This window comes from Dipodomys spectabilis, unplaced genomic scaffold (genome assembly GCF_019054845.1).
Source record: "Dipodomys spectabilis isolate Male_0828 unplaced genomic scaffold, ASM1905484v1 ptg000593l, whole genome shotgun sequence".
NCBI classification, from domain to species: Eukaryota; Metazoa; Chordata; class Mammalia; order Rodentia; family Heteromyidae; genus Dipodomys; species Dipodomys spectabilis.
In genome coordinates, this window is record NW_024871270.1 from 1 (window position 1) to 23,110 (window position 23,110).

At 41.6% G+C, this 23,110-nt stretch overlaps 1 pseudogene; it reads right to left on the minus strand.

The window, feature by feature from the left end:
* Positions 1-140: 140 nt before the first annotated feature.
* The window catches only part of LOC122100646, a 28,576-nt pseudogene continuing 5,606 nt past the window's right edge, over positions 141-23,110 (minus strand).

Consider the following 23,110-nt stretch of genomic DNA (forward strand, 5'->3'; position numbering starts at 1 on the left):
GAAAGAAAGAAAGAAAGAAAGAAAGAAGAAAAAGTCGGAAGAAAAAAACCTGTCATGATGAGAGATATGGCAAAGCTCCAGCCTCTGCAGATAAAGACATCCTGACCTGGGAGATGGCTCAAAAACAGAGGCACTGTTACCTTCTCCTGGTAAGAACCAAAGCTCCCACTGGAGCCCATACCATTAGAATGGAGCAGATTCGCAGCACATGCCTACAGCCCCAAGTCAGTGTGGCCAGAGTGATTAGCAGCCAAGCTTCCAAGTCCCCTTTGATTCCTGCCTCCTGGGCACATTGTGGGCCAGTTCAGAAGGAGGTTTCAGAAGAGCATAAAGAGCCATGAAGCAAAGCAGTCGTGTAGAAACACAAAGCACATGACTCTCACCTCTGGTCTTCCAGAGTTATTCTCAGATTATTTTGTGGATAAGAAGATGTGAGTGAATCATCTTGCTTCCTGAAAAATATCTCTGTATAGGTAGGCATTATTTGCCTCACACTGAAAGGCAACCACTTGTCCAAAGGCTGGTCTCATCTGTGGCCAATAAATTTCCTTTTCCCGGCCATCATCCCTTTAACAGACATCTGTATGTTGGCTGATAGCACATCCATGAATGGAGATGTACCTGCGAAGGTTTTGAAACCATAGTGGTCCATGATGTCCTATCACCATTTCTCTCCCACTGTCATCTCAGAATTAGACCAGAACCTGGTTGCAATCACAGCACATATCAACACAAGACTGTCAATACCTGAACCTTGTCAAAGTCTACTTCAAAAATAGCTTTCAGTTTCAATCTATGTCTGACAGAGTATCTACCCCCTACTTTTTTGGTCTAGGATATATGGAGCTATAAACTGGGAGACTTAGAGAATAAGATTAGAGAGAATGGGTCTCCTGGACAGGATCTGCTATAGGTATGACAAGTTAGAAGGAAAAAGAAACAGCATAAGGAAATATTAACATGGCCAAAGTGGTCAAAAGACATCTCTCCAATGCAAGAATGTGTTTCTGACAAACCTGTTCTTGTTGGGCCATGGCCTGGTATGGTGGTGCCACTTTACACTCTGGTCCCAATAGAGTAACATACATGTCATGGCTTCTTCCTTCCATGGCCTAGGCTGACTACCAGAGGTTTATTCCCTGTTTTTACCTCTGCTTTCTAAAAGGGTACACACATCAAGGGGCTCTCTTCTTTCCCCCTACAAATATTCTACCAATGTTCCCTCATTTCACAACTCCTCATTGCCAATCTAGGTGCTGCTGTTCTATGAGTCCTAATGTATCCTCTCCTGAGCCTAACATTTGTTGCCTTTCCTCCTTTTGGTGCTGGGGACTGAACTGAGAGTCATGTGCATGCCAGGGATGTACTCTACTACTGAGCTGCATCTTCACCTCTGAACTTTGTTTATCAAACTTGTCAAGAACTCTATTAAGTATTTGATACAATTACTAAGGTACATGAGAATAAGGGAGATGCTGCACTTAGCAATTGGACAAAAAAAATCACCGATCTATAGGAATCACCTCCACATTAGCTTGTGTGGCAATGAATGCAGAGCTCTGGCTAGGAGAAAACAAAAGTCATGCCTGAGAAATACATGGTGGTCTACTGGTAAAATTATCAACAGGAGTTTTCTAAGGAGTGAGGCATGAGTCATTAATTATGAACCAAGAACTACTTCTTCAAAAGTGTAAAGAAATAAGCCAAAGCCACCAGAAAAGACTCATGAAAAGACTCATAAATGGGTACTTAAGAGAAAACAAAAATGTTCTTAGTCAAACACTGGTAGATAGGATGGGTGGTGCCTCCATCACAGCTTGGCCTCAATCCTTAACCCACTGAGGAATGAGAGTGCCTTGGCCAGGCCTGCCTTCAGTTCTGACCCAGCAGCCTTAGAAGATTTGGGTTCATCCAACCTGGTAAGTTCTAGGACAAGAGACCCAGGGGTATCAACACTTACTCCCTAGGACTCCCACAATGGAAGCTATTTGCACTTTGATCTCCCTGGGGCAAGGACACAAAATAACCTGCTTCTAGTCACAGATCACTCTCTGGGACAGTTTACTTTCTAATGAGTGAGACCAGCTTGGCTTAAAGATCTCTATCCCACCCCTCCCCACCCTACCCCAACCTCAGGGCTGGTAGAGGAAAACTTATGGAACTTACCATCTCCCAACTTTACTAGCAACAAGGTACTTGCACCTCACCCAGAAGTACCTTTTCCTTAGAGCTTTCTATAAGTTGCAGTATTCCCATAGCCCTGTTTCTGAAGAAAAACGTACTCTTACAGGTTATTGGTGGCCATGGAGGAATGCTTGGCACAGACAACCTGCCTGGAGCCTCACTGAAAGAAGAGTGAAAGATTCTGGCAAAAAGAACCAGTGATTGATTTGGCCTCCAGTGAAAACAGAAGTGTTCACCCTCTTCCTGGCCATTGTAGGTTCTAAGCAATTGAGATTTCTGTTTCACTCATGTAAAGTAAACATACCCAACAGGCTAGATCCATCCATCCCTTATATCCTTACAACACCCTGTGGGCCTCAGACAGCTTTGACTGCTGGAAAAATGAACATGAGAATGGGTCATTGGGAGAGGCCATGTCTCCCCTCCTCTGTTTGACTTGGAAGTACTGTGTCAAGCAGTTCTTGATACACTATGGGACTGGTCAGCTTCTCAGCCTCTCACTCCCTCAAACAGCTTGAATCACTTCTGTACTTAAAGCTGCCAGACACCTTGAGAAACTACCCTGGCAACCAGGAACTTGCACTCATCCTGTGAGTGCTGCTTCATTGCCAACTGAACTCTAAACACAGGGATCAGTGTTCCTGATACTGTTTCTGGGGAATGTGACTGAAATCCCTCTGATGGGACATGAGACAAGAACCTGTGGTTGTCTGAAGGAGAAGTAGCATCTGGATCTAGTTTTCTTTCTCTTCAAACTGCTTTTTTGCTACTTGCATGCTTTTGAGAGATTGAAAACTATAAAACTGGGCCAGGGAGAAAAACAACAACATTGGCACTTGTCATCCTCCTCTTCAAAATAGCAGAAAAACCATGAATTTAATACTCCTCTTGAGCACCAGTCCTATATTGCTAAGATTAAATCCTTCTGGCCAAATTTATATTTCAAATACATTGAAAGAATAAAAAGGATTCTAAAGAAGAATAAGGGCTCAGGGTATAAAATGTATACTTCTTTATTTATACAAATAGGGTTTTAAAACAATCATATTTAAAAGAAATCTGCATTTTTACATTCACTGTCAGTGAGTTCCTGACAGAGAAGGCTGAGCATGATGATACATAGCAAGGTCCCACTGCAGAACAACAGTAGCTCAGGAAAGCACCATTTATTTGAGAAGCAGTAGGCAGGCTCTGGCATTCCTGTTGCACTGCTAGCAATGGGAAGTCTTAAACCTCTTCTTCCACAAGACTTCTTCAAATTTCCCCTGTTCATCAGCAGTGGCATCTTTGATTTGCTGGTACTTGGACACCGGGTCATTGAAGTTGCTTTCAACCTCAGTGAACTCCATCTCATCCATGCCCTCACCTGTATACCAGTGCAAGAATGCCTTGTGCTGCAACATGGCACTGAACTGCTCTGAGGTGTGCTTGAAGGGTTCCTGGATGGCCGTGTTGTTGCCAATGAATGTGGCCAACATCGTGAGGCCATGTGTGGGGATGTCACACACAAGTGTCTTCACGTTGTTGGGGATCCATTCTGCAAAGTAGCTGCTGTTCTTGTTCTGCAAGTTGAGCATCTGCTCATCCACCTCCTTCATGGACATGCGGCCTCGGAAGATGACAGCCGCTGTCAGGTAGAAGCCATGGCGGGGATCACAGGTGACCATCGTGTTCCTGGTGTAAACATCTGCTGGGTGAGCTTGGGCACTGAGAGAGCATTGTACTGCTGGCTGGCACGGCTAGTCAGGGGTGCAAGGCCAGGCATGAAGAAGCGCAGGCAGGGCAAGGACACCGTGTTCACAGCCAGCTTGCGCAGGTCTGCATTCAGCTGGGCAGGGAAGCGCAGGCAGGTGGTGACCTTGATCATGGTAGCCAACACCAGGTGGTTCAAGTCTCCATAGGTGGGCATGGGCAGCTTCAGGGTGCAAAAGCAGATGTCATACAGGGCCTTGTTGTCAATGCAGAACGTTTCATCTGCATTTTCCACCAACTGGTGGACAGACAAGATGGTGTTGTAGGGTTAGGTGAGGATGATAGGGTTAGGTGGATAAAGGCTCAGCCCAGCACTGGGAACTAGAGTGTCTGGATGTTAGGGAGGAGGGGTGCCCGTTAGCCATCTCCCATGGACTATGATGACATATCAAATATGAAGTTGTCTGGTCTGAAACTCTGGCCAAATGGTTCCAATCTCACTGAGTCTAAGGTGCCAGTGTCCAACATCTTGGGCAAGGGCATGACACTGAAGGTGTTCATGATGCTGTCTGGGAACTCCTCTCGGATCTTGTTGAGAATCAGGGTGCCCATGCCTGATCTTGTGCCACCTCCCAGGGAGTAGGCCAGCTAGAAACCCTGGAGACAGACACACCTTTCTGCTCACCACTTCAAGCACTGACTCCACCAGCTCGCTTCCCTCTGTGTAGTGGCCCAGTTATTGCCTGCTCTGTTCTGGCCTATCAGACACAAAGACATGATGAGACACATACTCCAGGAATAATGACTTTGCTATATGTATTGTGAAGACTATAGGCTCCTCTGAGCAACTTTGGCTATTATTTTAGATACACTGGTGAAATAAAGGAAATGTTTTCTTTTTTGGAGTCCAGTCATGGGCCTGAACTCTGGGCCTGGGCGCTGTCCCTCAGCTCTTCAGCTCAAGGCTAGTGCTCTACCACTTAAGCCACAGCACCACTTCTGGCTTTTTTTCCTGATTATATGGTGCTGAGGAATCGAACCCAGGGCCTCATGCATGCAAGGCAAGCACGGTACTGCTGAGCCACCTTCCTAGCCCCCAGGAAATGTTTTCAATGTATCTGGGACCCTACAAATCAACCAGGTTCTAAAGAAAGTAAAGACAATGTGGAGGAAGATACATTTTAACCCAAACCACGTACTTCTAAAAATGAACAGAGCCTGGTGATGGGAAGGGGTCTTAGTGGTAGAGTGCTTGCCTCACATGCACAAGGCCCTGGGATCGATTCCTCAACACCACATAAACAGAAAAAGCCAGAAGGGATGCTGTGGTTCAAGCGGTAGAGTGCTTGCCTTGAGCTGAAGAGCTGAGGTACAGTGCTCAGGCCCAGAGTTCAAGCCCCACGACCGACCAAAAAAAATGAACAGAGCCTGCCTCAATACTGGAAAAGTACTTACTTTCACAGGAGGAACAGGAGAACAGAATGGTCAGAGGGAAGCTAAGCTGCAGGCACTTGTCTGCACCTTGCTCACACATACCTGTGCTTTGATTTCTGGTGTCCTGAAATGGTTCCCTGTTATTGCCAGGTATTTGAAAGGGCCAGCAACGCTGAAACCTTGTTGGAGGCGTTCCCTGCTCGCTGTTCATTCCCTTCAGAGGCTGTTTGCAGACTGGTATTTATCTGTGCTGATTGAGTGGACAGGGACATGACTCCCGGGGACTGAAATAGGTGGGTTAGGTGAGGATGATATCTAGATGAATAAAGGCTCAGCTCAGGTCTGGGAACTGGAGTGTCTGGATGTTAGGAAGGAGGGGTGCCTGTTAGCCATCTTCTATGGACCATGCTGACGTACTAAATATGAAGTGTCTGATCTGAAACTCTATGGTTCCGATCCTACTAAGTCTAAGGTGCCAGGCTCTAGGTCCACCATGATGGCCCGAGGAACATATTTGTTGCCTGTGGGAACAAGAGTTGACTTGGGCCTATACTTGACAAGGAACTTAGGAGCAGAGCTTATGATTCTAAGTGGCTCTCAGCATTCATTATATAAATTACAGCATTTCAGACATGGAAACAGAAAAGATATCTTGAGAATGAATCACCATGCAAGAGGCTTCAGCAACTTTAAGGACGTTTGCAGTTGTCTATTTCCATGCATTTTATTCCTTTGCTTTGGGCATGGTGGCTGAAATCTCAGCTACTCAGGAGGCAAAGATGAGCATCAGGCTTTGAGTCTAATGGGGCAAAAGCAAGATGACAACACTTTTTTTTGTTGTTGTTGTTCATGGTGGGGCTTGAACTCTGGGCCTGGGCACTGTCCCTCAGCTCTTCAGCTCAAGGCTAGCACTCTATCACTTGAGCCACAGTCCAACTTTCAGTTTTCTGAGTTGTTTATTGTAGATAAGGATCTCAGGGATTTTCCTGCCCAGGCTGGATTTGAACGATGATTCTCATTTCTCAGCCTCCTGAGTAGCTAGGATTATTGGTGTGAGTCATCATTGCCTATCAGCAAGAAGCTTTCTCTTTTTTGTTAATTTTATTTTTATTGTAAAGGTGCTGTATAGAGGAGTTACAGTTACATGAGTAAGGAAATGAGAACATTTATTGTCGAACATTGTTACCCACTCCTTTGTTGTTCTCCCACTATTCCTTCCCTTCCCCAATTAAAAGTAGCTAGGTGCACAGCACCAGTGGCTCATGCCTATAATCTTAGCAACTGTGGAGTTGGAGATCATCACTGTTCAAAGCCAGCCTGGGCAGGAAAGTCTGTGAGACTCTTATCTCCAATAAACTGATAGAAAACCAGAAATGGCACTGTGGCTTAAGTGGTAGGGCTGCTTGTCTTGAACAGAAGAGTTGGGGCACAGTGCATAGGCCCAGAGTTTAAGTGCCACTGCCGACAAAAAAAAACAAACAAATAAAACAAAAGAGCCAGGTGTGGCTCTTCAGCAAGTAGATGTAGGGGAAATTCAAGTATAATGCTTTCCTGGGGAAAATACATAAAATTCATATTTCTTGTGTTATAATTTTTCAATAATTGTTATCAAATAGCACATTTCCCTGTATTCAAATACTCAGAGCAACCTTGGGCAATTACTTGCAATTTGCCATTTAACCTGATTTTTCAAAAGGGATATCAGTTAAAATGATATAAACATAAGTTTGAGACTGCCCCCTTCCTAAACAATGACATGAAGAAAACTGGCCATCCTGCCTGATATACAGGATCTAATAAAGACACAACATAAAATACTGTTCATAGCAGTGACACAATTCCACACAACGACTCTCAACCAAGGAACCACAAGATTAAAGTCTTATATCTTACTTAAGCAATATCACCACAAAATACGAAGGTGGGGACATCCCCAAATGTAGATCTAGAAAACTCAAATACATTAAATAGCTCTGTCCTCTTGTTTGCACTTTTTCATTGGTTTATTACACAGGAAAACCAATTATCTACGATTCTGTTTGTATACAATGATGTAGAATGGAAACTCTTTATATAAAATTAAATGAATTTCACATTGACAGTTACAAAAACTGACAATCTACTCTGTAGACTTCAGTAAGGTTGTTTGTATTAGGAAAGACAATATATATCACTTAAAAGCAGTGTTTACACATTATTATTGGGTTTTTCTACATCACAACAATGTTTTTTACTTTAAAAACCTTAAAAAGAATTTATTGTTGGCTAAGTATTCATATTCAAAATGCTGAAGTCCAGAAGTGTTATAGATTTCAGGGTGAGACACTTTATTTATGCTTTATGATTTGGACTATTCACATATATATTAGTGACTGGACATCCCTCTTTAAAATTTTAAAATTTTCAATTTAAAAATTTTTTTTTAGAAACTTAATCTGTATTTTAAAGAGGGCAATGCAACTGGGCTCTGGTTGCTGAAGGGTGAAATTCTAGCTACTCAAAAGTCTGAGATCTTAGGATCGCAGATTGAAGCCAGCTGGGGCAGGAAATTCTGGGAGACTCTCATTTCCAAGAAACTACCTGAAATAGTTGGTGTCATGCCACCTCCTGCGGAGTCTGCATGAGATCGCCTTAGACAAAGAGCTTTAAGGAAGCATGCCTGCAGGAAGGGGGTGTTGGTTCAAGGCTTCCCATACACTTGGCTGCACCTTTATAGCCTCTACCTTTTTTCTTACTATATTCTTCTTGGCTGTACATTCATTGCTTTTATTCTCGTTTTGGCTATTTTTCTATTGATCCATGAACAGAGCATGTTGTTTCTTTCCAGTCCAATAGAGATGACTTCTCTAAATAATAAAGACTAGGACCAAAGATTAAATGTGGGCGATGCCCCAATCAATCATCTGATGTGACGCTGCCTCCAAAAACTCCTACAACTTCACAAGCGGTTTTGCGGCTCACGCATAGTAAACATAAAAACTTAAAATTTCCAAATATGTGACAACAAGCAGAATTAATGAATTAAACTAAGCTAGAAGGAGTTATCCCAGAAGCCCAGAGAGTTCTAAAAAAAGGAACCCCTGGTAATAAAAGGAAAAGAAAGATTGAAGAGATGAAGGACAATGCCTATGCCCAGAGTTGAAGCCCCATGACAAAAAAAAAAAAATCCAGGTGTGGCTAGTCAGCAAGTACAGGTAGGGGGAATTCAGTAAAAGGCTTTCCTGAGGAAATTCAAGAGTTTATACTCAAAAATTAAAACAAAATATATGGTGGAGTGGCTCAGGTGGATACAGCACTTGACTTACAAGATTGAGGCCCCAAATTCGAACTACAATACCACCCTAAGAAAGGCAGGAACTCCTTCCTTGTCATTAGTATTCCCCAGGGACCTATTCTGCCACAGTATTGGAAGCCAGACAGGAGACACTCACTCGTTGTAATACACCTCGATTCTCTGCAGCTGTAAGCTGCTGTCTACATAATAGTTGCCAGTGCAGTCAATGTTGTGCTCATCGCTTAGCATATCCCAAAACTGAGATGGAACTAGAAGTGTATTATGGCCTAGAATGTTAACTGTCCAAACAATGGATTTTAAAATAACTATAAGAAACCCAAGTCCTGTTGACACAAATATTTTTGTAAAAAAATTAATTTTTTAAATTAAAAAAAGCACAAAAATTGATGGTATTTTAGTTTTGTTAATCTCTTTGCTATCTGGCTGAATAGAAGACATCTGGGTTCTCCTATGTTTATTCCATCTTACGGGATACCATATTCTGTTTGGATTCTATGATGAGAACCTGGCCTTATATGGACATGAAATTGCCAAAGCAGTAACTTGAAGACTCAGCTAGAAGGGTCTCCAGAACCCCAAGGGTCCTCAGAGCATACACCGACAACCACGGATTTAGAAAACACCCAACTTAAGGGAACTGAGATAGGGCATGAAAACTCAGAGAAATTTGCATTAAGGTGGATGAACTGTTCTCAATTATCTAATACTCATCAGTTGACAAAAAGGGAATCCTCTGTATCTGTCAGCTCAAAGACACTGCACTCCTTTCTTTCAAATCAGACCAAAAATGCATTAGTCTATTCCCAGGAAACTAAGTACAATGACTTGAGTCTCAGGTAAGACTAAGACATGCAAGGGATTTGAAACCACCCCAGCCTTGCTTAAAAAACCACACCCACCTGGGCCACACAAATTAGGGAAATTGGGGAAACTATCTGGGGGACTTGATTTCTAGGAGGTTAGGGACTACTATGGAGCCCCACCTACCTCAGCCTAGACATGACCACCACCACCTGCACCCTCCAATCCCGTCCTCTTCCTCCTCATCCCCCTAAATTTGAGACTAGGATCCTAGGCCAGTGTCATGCTCCCCTTTGCGCCAATCTGGTTGCCACAGTGGCTTGCCTGTATGTACACGATCTCCCTCACGGTGTAGGGCTGCAAAGCAGTTGGATGCGTGTCCTCAGCAGTGGTGTACACAGAGGAAAACAGGTAGGGCTGGGGAGCAGGAATCTGACACAGCCAACTCAGATCCCCATTTAAACCTCTGGTTGTTACGGGGCAGAGGAGATGGGGTGGACTTGATAGGCAGAGCCAGCACGTGCTCCAACTCAGTCTGCCTACTGCTGGGTAATCAGAGATAGCTACCTGTTATCACTTAGCCCTGGCATCCAGCTGTCAGCCTCAAGTCAATTAGCACAGCTGCCACTCTATTTGGAACCTCTTGCCACACTGCCATCCACCTCCCACCCTGACTCACAAGAGAGGCTGAACCCTGGGATCCAGGAAGCAAGAGGAGGGGCTTCCTCTACACAAGGTACTTGTGCCAGAAGCCAAGAACAAGCCTACCATCTATTTTTGATAGGAGGGCCTAGAACTGAAGGGGCACGTTCTGTTGGATTCCATGACTGATTTCCATTCTGGGAAGAGTCAGGGGCTTAGGGCCTTGCCTTCATACTCAAGTTTTCTTTTCTTTTCTCTTAAAAGCAGCTTGCTTTATTACTTAAGCCATAGGTCTACTACAGTCTACTTTTGTTTCATTTGGCTTCTGCTCCAAGCGTGAGAACTCAGCTCCTGCTCTGTGTGTGTGTGTGTGTGTGTGTGTGTGTGTGTGTGTGTGTGTGTGTGTGTGTGTTTGGCCAGAGTTAGGCACGTTGGTGTTAGGGCTTGAAATTAAGGCCTGGTGACTCTTTCTGAGATTTTTACTATTATTGAGATTAGGTGATTACCTAAATTTCTCTTATTTCAGAATATTGTGGAATAGTGATATTTAGTTGAAGTCACAAACATATTTTAACCTTCACAATGCAAATTGTCATTATTATGGTCGATAAAGTTTGTGAATTCTATAAGCTTTGACAATACAATTCTATAAGCTTTGACAATACAATTATTTCTTCCAGGTGATATATACATTTCTTTCCTTTTGCTTATTGTAAGACGTTCTGTCTTTCACTCTCATTCCTCTCCTCTCTTTCTGAGGTTTTATTGATTTACTTAGTTAACTGAAGGGTAGATGGCTCTACTACTTGAGCCACAGCTAAACTTCTGCCTTTTTTAAGTGATTAATATGAGGCAAGAATTCCATGGGTAGTCCAGGGCAGTACAGAGAGGCTTGAAATCTGAGGATCAGAGTTCAAAGTCAGCCTGGGCAGGAAAGTCAATGAGCCTCTTATCTCCAGTCAACCTAATAGGTGGAAGATAGTAGAGCTGTAGCCTTGAGCAAAACACTTCAATTTTAAGTCCCTTGACTGAACACACTGAAGCAAGTTTCATGGACTTTCCTGTCCAGTATGGCTTTGAACCATGACCTACAGATTTCTGTTTCCTTAGCATTCAGAATTATAAGTGTGAGTCAACATTTACAAATCTTTAATTACCTCTTCTTTCACCTTTTCAGTTATTTATTATTTCTTTCTTTTTGGCATTTGTTATTAGGCACTAGCTATTATGCTGATTTTTTGTTTCCCTTGAAACTACCATGACCTACAACTTTGACCACAGGTAAACTACAGGCTGTTTTTCTTTTTTGCAGCTCTTTTTCTAGGGCTTAAACTCAGGTCACAGTGACTGAGGTTCTATTTTTTTTTAATTGAGTGGTGGTTCTTAGGTCTTGAAATTAAGTCATGATGACTTTCCTTGAGGTTTATTTATTTTTACCTTAATAGTACCTGTTTCACTACTTGAGCCACAGCTCAACTTTTGCATTTTTTTGTGGTTAATAGGAGATTAGAATATCAATAGAAAGTCAAGAGCATTACAGAAAGGACTGAAATCTGAGAATCATGTTTCAATGCCAGTCTTGGGCAAGAAAGTCAATGAGACAATTATCTCTAATAACCACCTAGAGGTTGGAAGAAGTAGACCTGTAGCCATGAGCAAAACATAGCAAGTTCAAGCCCCCATACTGAACACAGTAAAATATGTCTCCTGTACTTTCCTGCCTGAACTGGCTTGAACCAAAGTCCTCAGTTTTCAGTAATCTGAGCAGGTAGAATTACAGTTTTGATTTAGAAGGCCTTAATATGCTCCCTTTCCACCTTTTCATTTATTTGATTGTCCCTTCCCCCTTTTTCAAAGTTCATGTCCTTTATTATTAGGGCCTACTCATTTATGCTCAGTATTTAATTAATTAATTTATTGATATTGTCAGTTTTGGGGCTTGAACTCAATGCCTAGGAACTGTCCATCAGGGACACAGCAGGCACACTACTATTTTCAGACATAGTGCCACTTCTACTTAGTTGGAAAAAACAGTCACCAGGGGACCTTTTAGCCGAGGCTGGCTTCCAAATGTGATTCTCAGATCTAAGCTTCCTGAGTAGCAAGGATTACAGGCATGAGCCAGAGGCACCTGGCTTGTTTTTTTTAGATCAAAACTAGCAGGCTCTATATTTAGGCCACACTACTTCACTGTCCATGAGATTTTTGGCCTTTTGTTTTTTGCTCAAAGCTAGCAGGAACAAAAACTCAACTCCTGAGGTCTTTTTTTGGGGGGGGGGAGGAGGCTTGAATTCAAGGCCTAGTGACTCTCGCTGAGGGTTGTTTTGTTTTGTTTTGGGTATTTTGTTTTTCATTTCAAAGCTAGCAGGCTCTACTACTTGAGCCTCAGCTCAACTTCCGCCTCTATTTTTCTTTTAGTGGTTAATAGTAAATAAGAGTCCCATGGGAACCAAGGCACTACACAGTATCCTAAAATCTAAGGATTACAGATTAAAGCCAGCCTGGGCTAGAAAGTCCATCAGTCTCGTCTCCAATTCAGCACATGATACAGGAAGTAGTATTTTTAAACTTGAGTAAAAACCCTCAAGTTCAAGCCCATGTCTAGCACACTCAAAAAGAAGTTAGTTGGACTTTCCTGCCCAGGCTGGATTCGAACTGTGATCTTTACATTTCAGCTTGGATTAAAGATTTGAGTCTATATTATAAAAAACTAATTGGCTCTTTTCTTCTTCAAATACATTTATTTATTTGTTGGTTCTCTGTCTTGTTTTTAGGGCCTCACCAATCCTGCTGAAGGATAGAATGCTCTAAAACTTTAGTAACAGTTGCAATTTGGTTCATTTTTGGTTTTGGTGGTTAGTAGGAGGTAAGTATAGACACTCCCACAAGGTCCTGACTTATACTGATTGCGGTTCATTGTCAGGAGACAAGGAAAGTTCATGAGACTCTTATCTCAAATTAACCTCCAAAAGATTGGAAATGGTCAAGCAAAAACTTGTAGATCATATCCCAGAAAGGAACACACACACACTCATACACACACACACACACACACACACACACACACACACACACACACACACAATGGGCTTTCCTGTCCTGGTTGGCGTGGAATAGTAATGCTCAATTTCAGTGTTTTGAGTAGCCAGAATTTCAAGTGTGAGCCACCAGTTTCTTGTTAATTTTTATCATTTTTAAGACTCTTTGTGCTCTCTTGCACTTTTTAAAAAAAATTATTTTGTGGTTGTCTTAGTGCTAGATCTGTTTTTCACTTACCTTTTTTAAAACTTTTTTTCTTAGCTTTTTCTTAGCTTTTTTTATGCTCAAGGTTGCTGCTCTACCACTTCAGCTACAGTTCCACTTCCTTTTGCTGATTAGTTGGGAATAGGAGGCTCATTGATTTTCCTGCCCAGGCTGGCTGTGAACCACAGTCCTCAGGTTTGAGGATACTGTGTAGTGCCCTTGGCTTCCTGTGGGAAACTTCTGTCCTATTTACCACCAGAAGATAAAGAGTGTGGGGCAGAAGTTGATCTGTGGTTCAAATAAGAGAGCCTGCTAGCTTTGAATTAAAAAAAATACTTGGAAGTCTAATTCTGGTACTAATTGTACACTATTCAAACAAAACAAAACAAAAAAACAAAAACAACTTATGCACAGTGACCAGGTAATAAGGATTCCTAACTGATAACCTGAACTCATTTCCCAAAGCCTTTTTTAGATATATATGGTCATTTGTGTCAGCTGAGGAGAGATTAAAGAACAAGGCTTTACAGGCCAGTTACTCAGGACTTGGAAATCAAGATCCATTGGCAAAGCTTTTCAGAAAATGACTAAAAACTCACTCTTCACAATTCCAAATGGTTCTTCCCACTGTGCAAGGGAAAGAGGGATGAGAAGGAAGAAATATGGGAACTAAGAACCCTCAAACAAGGTAAGTTATGTTAACTTTATTAGATAAAGTAAAACATAGGTGTACGGTGTGCAATCCAGAAAAGGACATGTCACCTCTGTGTGGATCCCAGTTAATTTAGTTAATCGATGGTAAGGAGTAAAACCCACTGTTGTATTTATAGAAAGGAGGTACATGGCAGGCAAGTCAGTTCACTAACCTCAAGGATTTTGAACATAAAGGAGTGAAAGTGTTGACTCTGTTTGGGTAACAGGAAGGAACAGAGCTGAGGAGGACTGAGATATGCAGACATTCCCCAAGAAAGATCTCACTGACATCAAGTCTTCAGATGCATGCTGGTTGCCAGTGGCTTATGCCTGTAATCCTACTCAGAAGGCTTAGATCTGAGGATTGTGGTTTGAAGCCATCTGGGATAAGAAAGTTTGTAAGTCCTTTATGTTTTACAACTCAAGAATTTTCATATTTGTTGCTAATTGCAACCCAAGGCAGTGCAATAGGATACCAAGCTGAAGAAAATTAGAAAATACACGGACAGGTATAGAGAAAAAGAAAAAAAAAAATCAATGAGGACCTGGGGTCCCAAGGCTTACTGGCACTTGGGCCCCAGGTCATACAAGCAATCATATTTATTTGGATTCACACTGGGAAGGTTACCATGGATACATGCAAAAATGAAGCTTCTATATGGCAATCAGAGCCACCACAGTGAGTGAGAAACACTGGTTCCCTTTTTGTTTTGAGAAAGGAGAATGCAACCTAGAGAAAATCCAGACATTTGGTCTATTTTATCTAGCTTCCTAGGTTAAGTTGTCAATTCTTTTACCTCCCAGGCTTCAAGGCCTTTAAAGCACTATGGAAGGGGGCAATAGCTTAACACTCTCCACAGCTGTGCTTTTTTTTTAAATTGTGAAAATACCATACAGAAGAGTTACAATTACATTGAAAAGATAGTGAGTACATTTCTTATCAAGCATTGTTGCCTCCTCCTTTGTTTCCCCTTACCATCCCTTCCCCTCTCAACCCCCCTTCCTTCCCCCCACCCCTTACCGAAGTTGTAAAGTTCATTTTTCAACATAACATATTATACATTTCATTGTTTTAATGGGGTCACCTGTAACCCTATTTATATATATATAATTTTTTTTATTGTGAAAATACCATACAGAGGAGTTACAATTGCATGGGCAAGATAATGAGTACATTTCTTATCAAGCATTGCTGCCTCCTCCTTTGTTTTCCCTTCCTATCCCTTCCCATCTCCCATCCCTCCCCACGTAGCGCCCCCCACCCCTCTCTCCAGGTCTTCCTACATCCCCCCAAAGTTGTAAAGTTCGCTTTTCGACATAACGTGTTGTACATCTCATTCTTGCAATGGATCCACCAGTATCCCTATTTAAACAATTTGGTTTTTTTTTTCCTTCCTTTCCACAAATTATACCAACATCAACTACAGTGAAAGCAGGGCTAATACCATGGGGAGGTACATACAAAGCAACAAAGAAATCATTTTATAAATATGTTGGAAACAATCTCAAGAAAGAAAAAAAAACATTTGAATCCTTATCTTGGGGTTCATTTCACGTAACATCAACTTGTCTGACAGTTTCTGTTTGTCTCAGACATATACTAGTTATTTCAAATAAGGGAAACCATGGGACTTATATTTCTTTGGGCCTGTCTTACTTCACAGAGCTGTGTTTTAACCTTTGCATAGTCAGCTCTCAGCTTTCTGAGTACTATTCAGGTGATGTTCCAACCTCTCAAACCTTTTCCAGGTTCAACAGCTCAGCTTGAGTCTCCTACACCTATTAATATTAATAGTATGGATTACAAACAGTAAAAAGAGAAAAATAACATTATACATTTAAACAGAAATAACTGACTTCATTCATTTATACAGGACAAAAAATTTAGCACTGCTGTTTAAGTCACTAACAACACTTTTTTAAGATATACTTTCATGGCTTTCATAAAACTTCCTATATAGTCCTTAGAGTGGCTTTTTACCTCCCATTTTTATTTATTGCATTTGCATAGTAGTATATCATCCTTAAAATCATATCACCTCATAATTAAAGTTTATCTTGTAAGTAAATACTTGTGAGACTTCAATAAAATATCAAAAAAGCTGAAAGTGGAGCTGTGGCTTAAGAGCTATAGTACAAGCCTTGAGCAAAAGAGGCTCAGGGGCACTGTCCAGACCCAAAGTTGAATCTCTAGTGTCCACACATACACCCCCCCCCACCCCAGACCCCACACACAATCAGATGATAATGTCTACGAAGTTCTTCCTTAAGATGATCTTGGTGACGTCAGCAACTGTATCAAGTTTCTCTCTCTTACATGCATTTGTGGTAGTAGACAGCAGAGTCACTGTAGTATAACACATGTCTAAGACCTGGCATTAGCAAAGGCTATCATGTAACATATCCAACATATAGTCCAGCTCTCTTGATGCTAGATCTGCACATCTTAGGACTTGATGGGACCCATGTATTCTTCAACTAGCTTTCCCATCCTCTGTGCCACCTGCTGCAATGATTCATTATCCACACCAAATAGGCTTTCATAACCTTTCCCTAATTATCTGAATACTGGATGCCAGAGATGTCACGGAGACACTCTGTGGCTATTCCCCTCCCTGACAGTCCATTTTACCTCCTATGCTCTCCTCACAGATGTGGGCAATGGTCTCTGAGAGACTTCGTGCCTGATCTTGGAGAGATTTAGTTTTATTGTATCCATAAGCTTTCGGAAATCATGCAGTGAAGGGTCCAGGTTAGGAACATAGCTCCTCCTTCTGGAGGTTTTCCTGTATGTTCTCTTGGCCATTGAACAGAAGTGGAGTCTCTGAAAGGGAACTTATATGGTGTTCTCTGTCTGTCTTGGTCCATATAACATAAAACCACTTTCCCATCCCTTTAATGATTTAGACATGCTCCATGTGATTTGTGCTGCACTGCTCTCAATGTAGTAACAATGTAGAGGACACAACTGGATGTTGTGTGGATAGCTGTCCATACTTGGGCATGAGTCCCCTTCCAGGCAGGACCCATAACTCCATGCTGGGAAAGTGAGAGGAAGATTAGCTGGGTTATATCTGTGTAATCTGAATGACCCCAGGAGGCATTGAGGCCTCCTCTTCATGCCCATGGCCCCTCAGCATATTGATAAAGAATGACACACCATGCCCAATCATCACCAAAATGCTCACCTGGTCCTGGGCATTATCACCACCGTCTCACCCACTTCTAGCAAATTCTCTTTTTCAAGGCCTTGCCAATCCTCCTCCTTGCATTCTCAGTTAAAATACTGCTGTCCATGAATAAAGAGCAGAAGACAAGGAAGCAGGTACCCTAGGGAAAGTAAATACTGGACCTCTTCCATGGTGAGAAGATAATGCAACCTGCAACTATAGAATAGCGAAGGAGTTAAGATGGTTGTGCACACAGTTTGTGCAGAAAAAATGCCAGACCTTGTATGCCCTGTTCAGAGTTTCAGTCCATAATCGTCTCTAACAAGGACATCTCAGGTACAGATAAACCAAGTTCATAGTGTCTTTCCTTCTTTTATTCTGTGCCTTTCTGGGGCTTGCACTCAGGAAATGGATACTATCCCTGTAGTTTATGTTTTTCCCCTCAAGGCTACTGCTTTACCACTGGAGCCACAACTCTACTTCTAGGTTTTTTGTACATAATTGGAGATAAAAGTCGTATAGGCTTTCCTACCCAAGTTGGCTTCAATCACTGATCCTCAGCCTCATGAATAGCTAGGATTACAGACTTGGCCACTGAGCCTGGCAGCAATACTCTTCCTTTTTTATTTCCTTTTCTTTATTTTTTTTGTAAGTTATGGGCCTGAATTCTGGGCTTGGGCACTGTCCCTCATCTCTTCAGATCAAGGCTAGTGCTCTACCACTTGAGCCACAGTGTGCCTTCCAGCTTTCTTTCTGCTTATATGGTACTGAAGAATTGAAGTCAGGGCCTCATGAATGCAAGGAAAGCACTCTACCATTGAGCCACCTTCCCAGACTCATCTTTCCTTTTCTTAAAAAAATATTATTAGGAATATGACGTTCAGAGGGGTAACAGTTAAGTCAGTTAAATTAAACAGTTGTCAGGTAATGAATACATTTTTGGGGGACAATTACACCCCTCCCTTGCTCTCAGTTTATCCCTTCCACTGTGGCTTTTTTGTGGTTAACTGGAGATAAGAGTCTTCCAGACTTTGCTGCCCAGGGTGACTTTGAACTACAATCCTCAGACATCAGTCTGCTGATGAGCTAGGATTAGAGGCTTGAACTTTAAAGTCAGGATGACTGTTCTGAAGATTGTTCTATATTGCCTATGGGCTGTGGGCCTGAATGGACTTAGGCAGTGAATGCCAGGCAGGTCTGTCATCCGGAAGCATGTGTCCTACTTAAGCCTGACTGGCTCTCAGAACAGATAGGTGATGCTTTCAGAGCAAGAACCAGTGTGTACTAGTTCAACAGAAGTCCTCACTATATTTATCTCATTCAACAACTACTGGGTTGCTTATATTATCAACACTTTCTTTCTTAAGAACATTTGTATTGTAAGATTGAAGTAACTACAGATTTGTAATGGCCTAGGAATATATGTGTGTTATCAGATTTAATATCCAAACTACATAACTTCTCTGAATCATGTTTTATTTATCTTAAAGTAGTTCTTGAATAATACTCTTTATTAGTAATGATATTATTAATATAAGTATTAAAGTTCTTCAAACAAGTTTCTCTTATTAGATGAATCCTTACAGTGACATTGATATTACTTTCTTTTTTTTGGGGGGGGGGGTCCAGTCGTGGGGCCTGAACTCTGGGACTGGGCGCTGTCCCTCAGCTCTTCAGCTCAAGGCTAGTGCTCTACCACTTGAGCCATAGCGCCACTTCCAGCTTTTTTCTTATGTGGTGCTGAGGAATCGAACCCAGGGCCACGAGCATGCAAGGCAAGTGCTCTACCACTGAGCCACCTTCCCAGCCCCAAAGATTCTTTTTTTTGGTTGGCCGTGGGGCTTGAACTCTGGGTCTGGGCGCTGTCCCTCAGCTCTTCAGCTCAAGACGAGCGCTCTACCACTTGAGCTACAGCGCCACTTCTTACAGTGACATTGAAAGCATCTTCTGGAGCAGCAATGGAAAAGATACTTGGTGAATACTAAGAATGAGGGATGAGAAGTTTGAAAAACAGAACTAAGAGACTTACAAGTGTGACTGGGAAACATCTTCCACAGAGCAGAATCCCAGACTTTTGAAGGTTAGTCAGTCTGAGAATAGGTCTTCAACCAGTTCACGTGACCACATGGGTGAGTCTCAATGTTGCCACATAGATATTATTTTGATTCCTATATGAAACACTCATGTCTGATGGGCTTTCACAACACCAGATTTATGAAAGTTTGCTGTCTTCTTTCCTTCAATATTACTTCACACTTCAATATTGAGTGCATTTTTTCTTTTAAAACATGAAAACTCAACACCATCTTTTGGACTGAGGTGTTTCCTGTCTCCCTAAAAATAGCTCTGTTATTTAAGAGGCTACCTGACAGGTTCCAGTGCCTCACTTCTTTAATACTAGCTACTCATGAGGCTGGGATTTGAAGATCAGAGTTGAAGCCTGCCATGGTAGGAGAGTCCATCAGAATCTCATCTCCAATCAATTAACAAAAAAGCCAGAAGTGGAGCTGTGGATGAAGTGGTAGAGCAGCAAAAAAGGCATAAGGGCAGGTTGCACTCAGCCTCAGCCTGAACCCCAGCCCAGCCTTCAGGCACACACAAACACACACATACACACACACACACACACACACACACACACACACATACACACACACACACACACACACACACACACACACACACACACACACGCACACGTGTCTTCCTGCCAGGCTTGTCCATGGGGTCCCATTAAATCGTTGGAGACCTGTCTTCAAATGGACTCACCCTTGTATTCACATTAATGTGGAAATTGGCTCTCAGTCACCTATAGATCTATTGGTTCAGGTTGTGTATTTTGCATCCCACTTCCTCTGCTTGTTTTCTGACGTGAGTTTTGTAGCTCAAAACAGCTGTCCATACACTTCAAGATGCTGCTTATGGTCCCAGGGCCTGCATTCACACTCCAAATGGAAAAATAAAATATAACCTGAGACTGTCTGCTTACTTTGAGGACCATCTATCCAGGCAAGGGCAGCTCCCTATGAATGGCATACTGGAAGCCAGGCTCAGGGTGTTCAAACAGACAGAAGCGAGGTGTGGAGGGCTTGAGTTGTTCTGAGGAAAAGCAGAGAATGGAGGAAGACAGAGAAACTGGGAAAAGACAATCTACCTTCCCATGTTTCCTTGCAGTTCCTGATCAATAGTATAACCTTTGCTAATTGTTCTGCTGTGTGTGTGTGTGTGTGTGTGTGTGTGTGTGTGTCTCCGTGAATGTTTGCATGTACACAGTAGTTCTGGGCCTTGAATTCAAGGGCTGGGCACTGGGATGTCAGGATGAATGTGAGCAAGTATATCATATCCGTGTGTGGAAGTAACTCCATCAAACCTCTCAGTGTGTGCAACTAGTATATACTAATGAAAGTGAAAAAATGATTAATCAATGCTCAAACTCCTTCCTAAGCTATTTAGAGATAACTTTAAAAAGTATGAGAAAGCATTGTTGGTAGGGGATATGAAAACAGCTAGTTAAAACTATGGGATTATTCAAGCCAGGTCCTAGTGGCTCATACTTGTACTCCTAGATGCTCAGGAAGCTGAGAACTAAGGATCATTATTTGAAACCTGCCTAAGCTGGAAAGTTATGACACTCTATATAAGATATACTACTCAGAAAAAGCTCAAAGTGGTGCTCTGGGACTCAAGCGGTAGAGTGCCCTAAGTTCAAACCACAGGACTGGCAGAAAAAAAAGAAATAGTCCAAACTTAAGATGTCTAGGGAGTTTTAGAATAAATATCCTATAAAAACAAATTACTATATCTTGGGGTTCATTTGTTGTTGTTGTTTTAGATTTATTATGTAAGTGTTTGGTTTCCTTTGTATATTCTTCCCCCTGTGGTATATCCCCTGTTGTCACTGTGCTTGACTTTGATACCCTGCATCTTGTAGATACATTTTTCTAATTTGGGGAGGGGAAGGGAAATAACAAAATGCTAAAACAAGGACACAGGATGACCCGTTGCAACAATGACACCCATAAGACAGTATGTTGGAAATGAACTTTGCAACTTCGGGTGGGGAGGGGAGGAGTGTGGGAGGTGGGGGAGGTAAGGGATAGTGGAAGATAAACAAGGGAAGGGGTAACAATGCTTGACCAGAAATGTACTCATTGCCTTATTTATGTAACTCTAGCCCCTCTATAGACTCTTTACAATAAAATAAAATTTAAAAAATGAAAAATAACTAGTTACAGCTAAAGTAGGAAAGGAAAAAAAAAAAACCTTTCACCCACTGGCCTGTGGCAACAGTAATTAGAAATATACAGTCAGTACAAATAAATTGCAATCCCCCTACAGATTCATGCCTATGGCTACTTCACCTTCTTTGTCCCCAGGGGAAAGTCAGGAGAAATCAGTACAAGCTTCTATCCTGTGACTACTCAATACCTGTACCAAGATTGTCATCTGTAGGATATCAGATGGAAAAAGTCAACATTCCTTCCAAAAGGGTCTCAAATGAGTCTTATAAACCATAGCCTCCTACTGTCCTGATTTAAATCTTATTTCCCTTCCCAAGCTACAAATACATATAAACTTGTGGAGGCCTCTAGAGAGATGGACAAAGACTTATAAAATATATACTATATTTCACACCTGTAGAAAACTAAAACTAGATCCTTATATAGCACCCTGCAACAGAATCAACTCCAAATGGATCAAAGACCTTGGAGTCAAAGCAGATAGCCTGAAAACATTTCAGGAAGGAAAAGGAAAACCTCTAGGTCTCCTTGGCACATGCCGAAAATTTCTTAATAAAGGCCCAGAAACACATAAAATCATAGAAAGGTTGGACAAATGGGATTGCGTGAAACTGCAGAGCTTCTGCATGGCAAAGGACATAGCTAGCAAGATCAATAGAAAGCCCAAATACTGGGAGAAGATCTTCACTAGCCATACAATGGACAAGGGTCTCATATCTAAAATATATTTAGAACTCAAAAAATTAAATTCCCCAAAAACCGATCCTCAAAGAAACAACTGCCCCATGAATAAGTGGGCTAAAGACTTAAAGAGAAAGGTCTCTGAAGAGGAAATAGGAATGGCCAATAGACACATGAAGAATAAAAATGAAACTCAAGACAATGTTGAGATTCCACCAGTTAGAATGGCTATAATCAAGAACTCTAATAATAACAGATGATGGAGGGGATGTGGTCAAAAAGGAACCTTACTGCATTGTTGGTGGGAGTGTAAACTTGTTCATCCACTTTGGAAAGCAGTATGGATATTCTTCAATAGACTCCACATAGAGCTTCCCTATGACCCAGAAATCCCACTTTTGAGCATTTACCCAAATGATCGCAAACAAGGCTATATTAAAGCTACCAGCACAATTGTTTATTGCAGCATTATTTACCATAGCTAGGATATGGAACCAACCCAGGTGTCCCTCAGTAGATAAATGGATCAAGAAAATGTGACATATATATGTATACATACATATATATATATACATATATGTATATATACATATATATATATATATATATATTATACACACACACACACACACACACACACACACACACACACACACATAAACATGTACACAATGGAATTCTATGCCTCCATTAGAATTACATCACCCCACTTGTTAGGAAATAGAAAGACTTGGAAAAAATTATATTAAGTGAAGTAGGCCAGGCCCCCCCAAAACGTAGGTCTTATAGTTTCCCTTTTTTTCAATATCTAGTATATGTCTAGGACAAGAAGAAAAAATCAAAAGCTATGTACATATGACCATATAGGATGATGTTAAGTGAAATAAACCTCAAGATAGTAACTCAAGTACTTTTTTCTTCCTTGCTATTGTTTTTAACATATTTATAATGTACTATGTGATTTTTTTTGTTTCTCTGGTATGTTCTTCCTCCAGGGTATTACTCTGTATTCACTGTATTTGTTTCTGGTGACC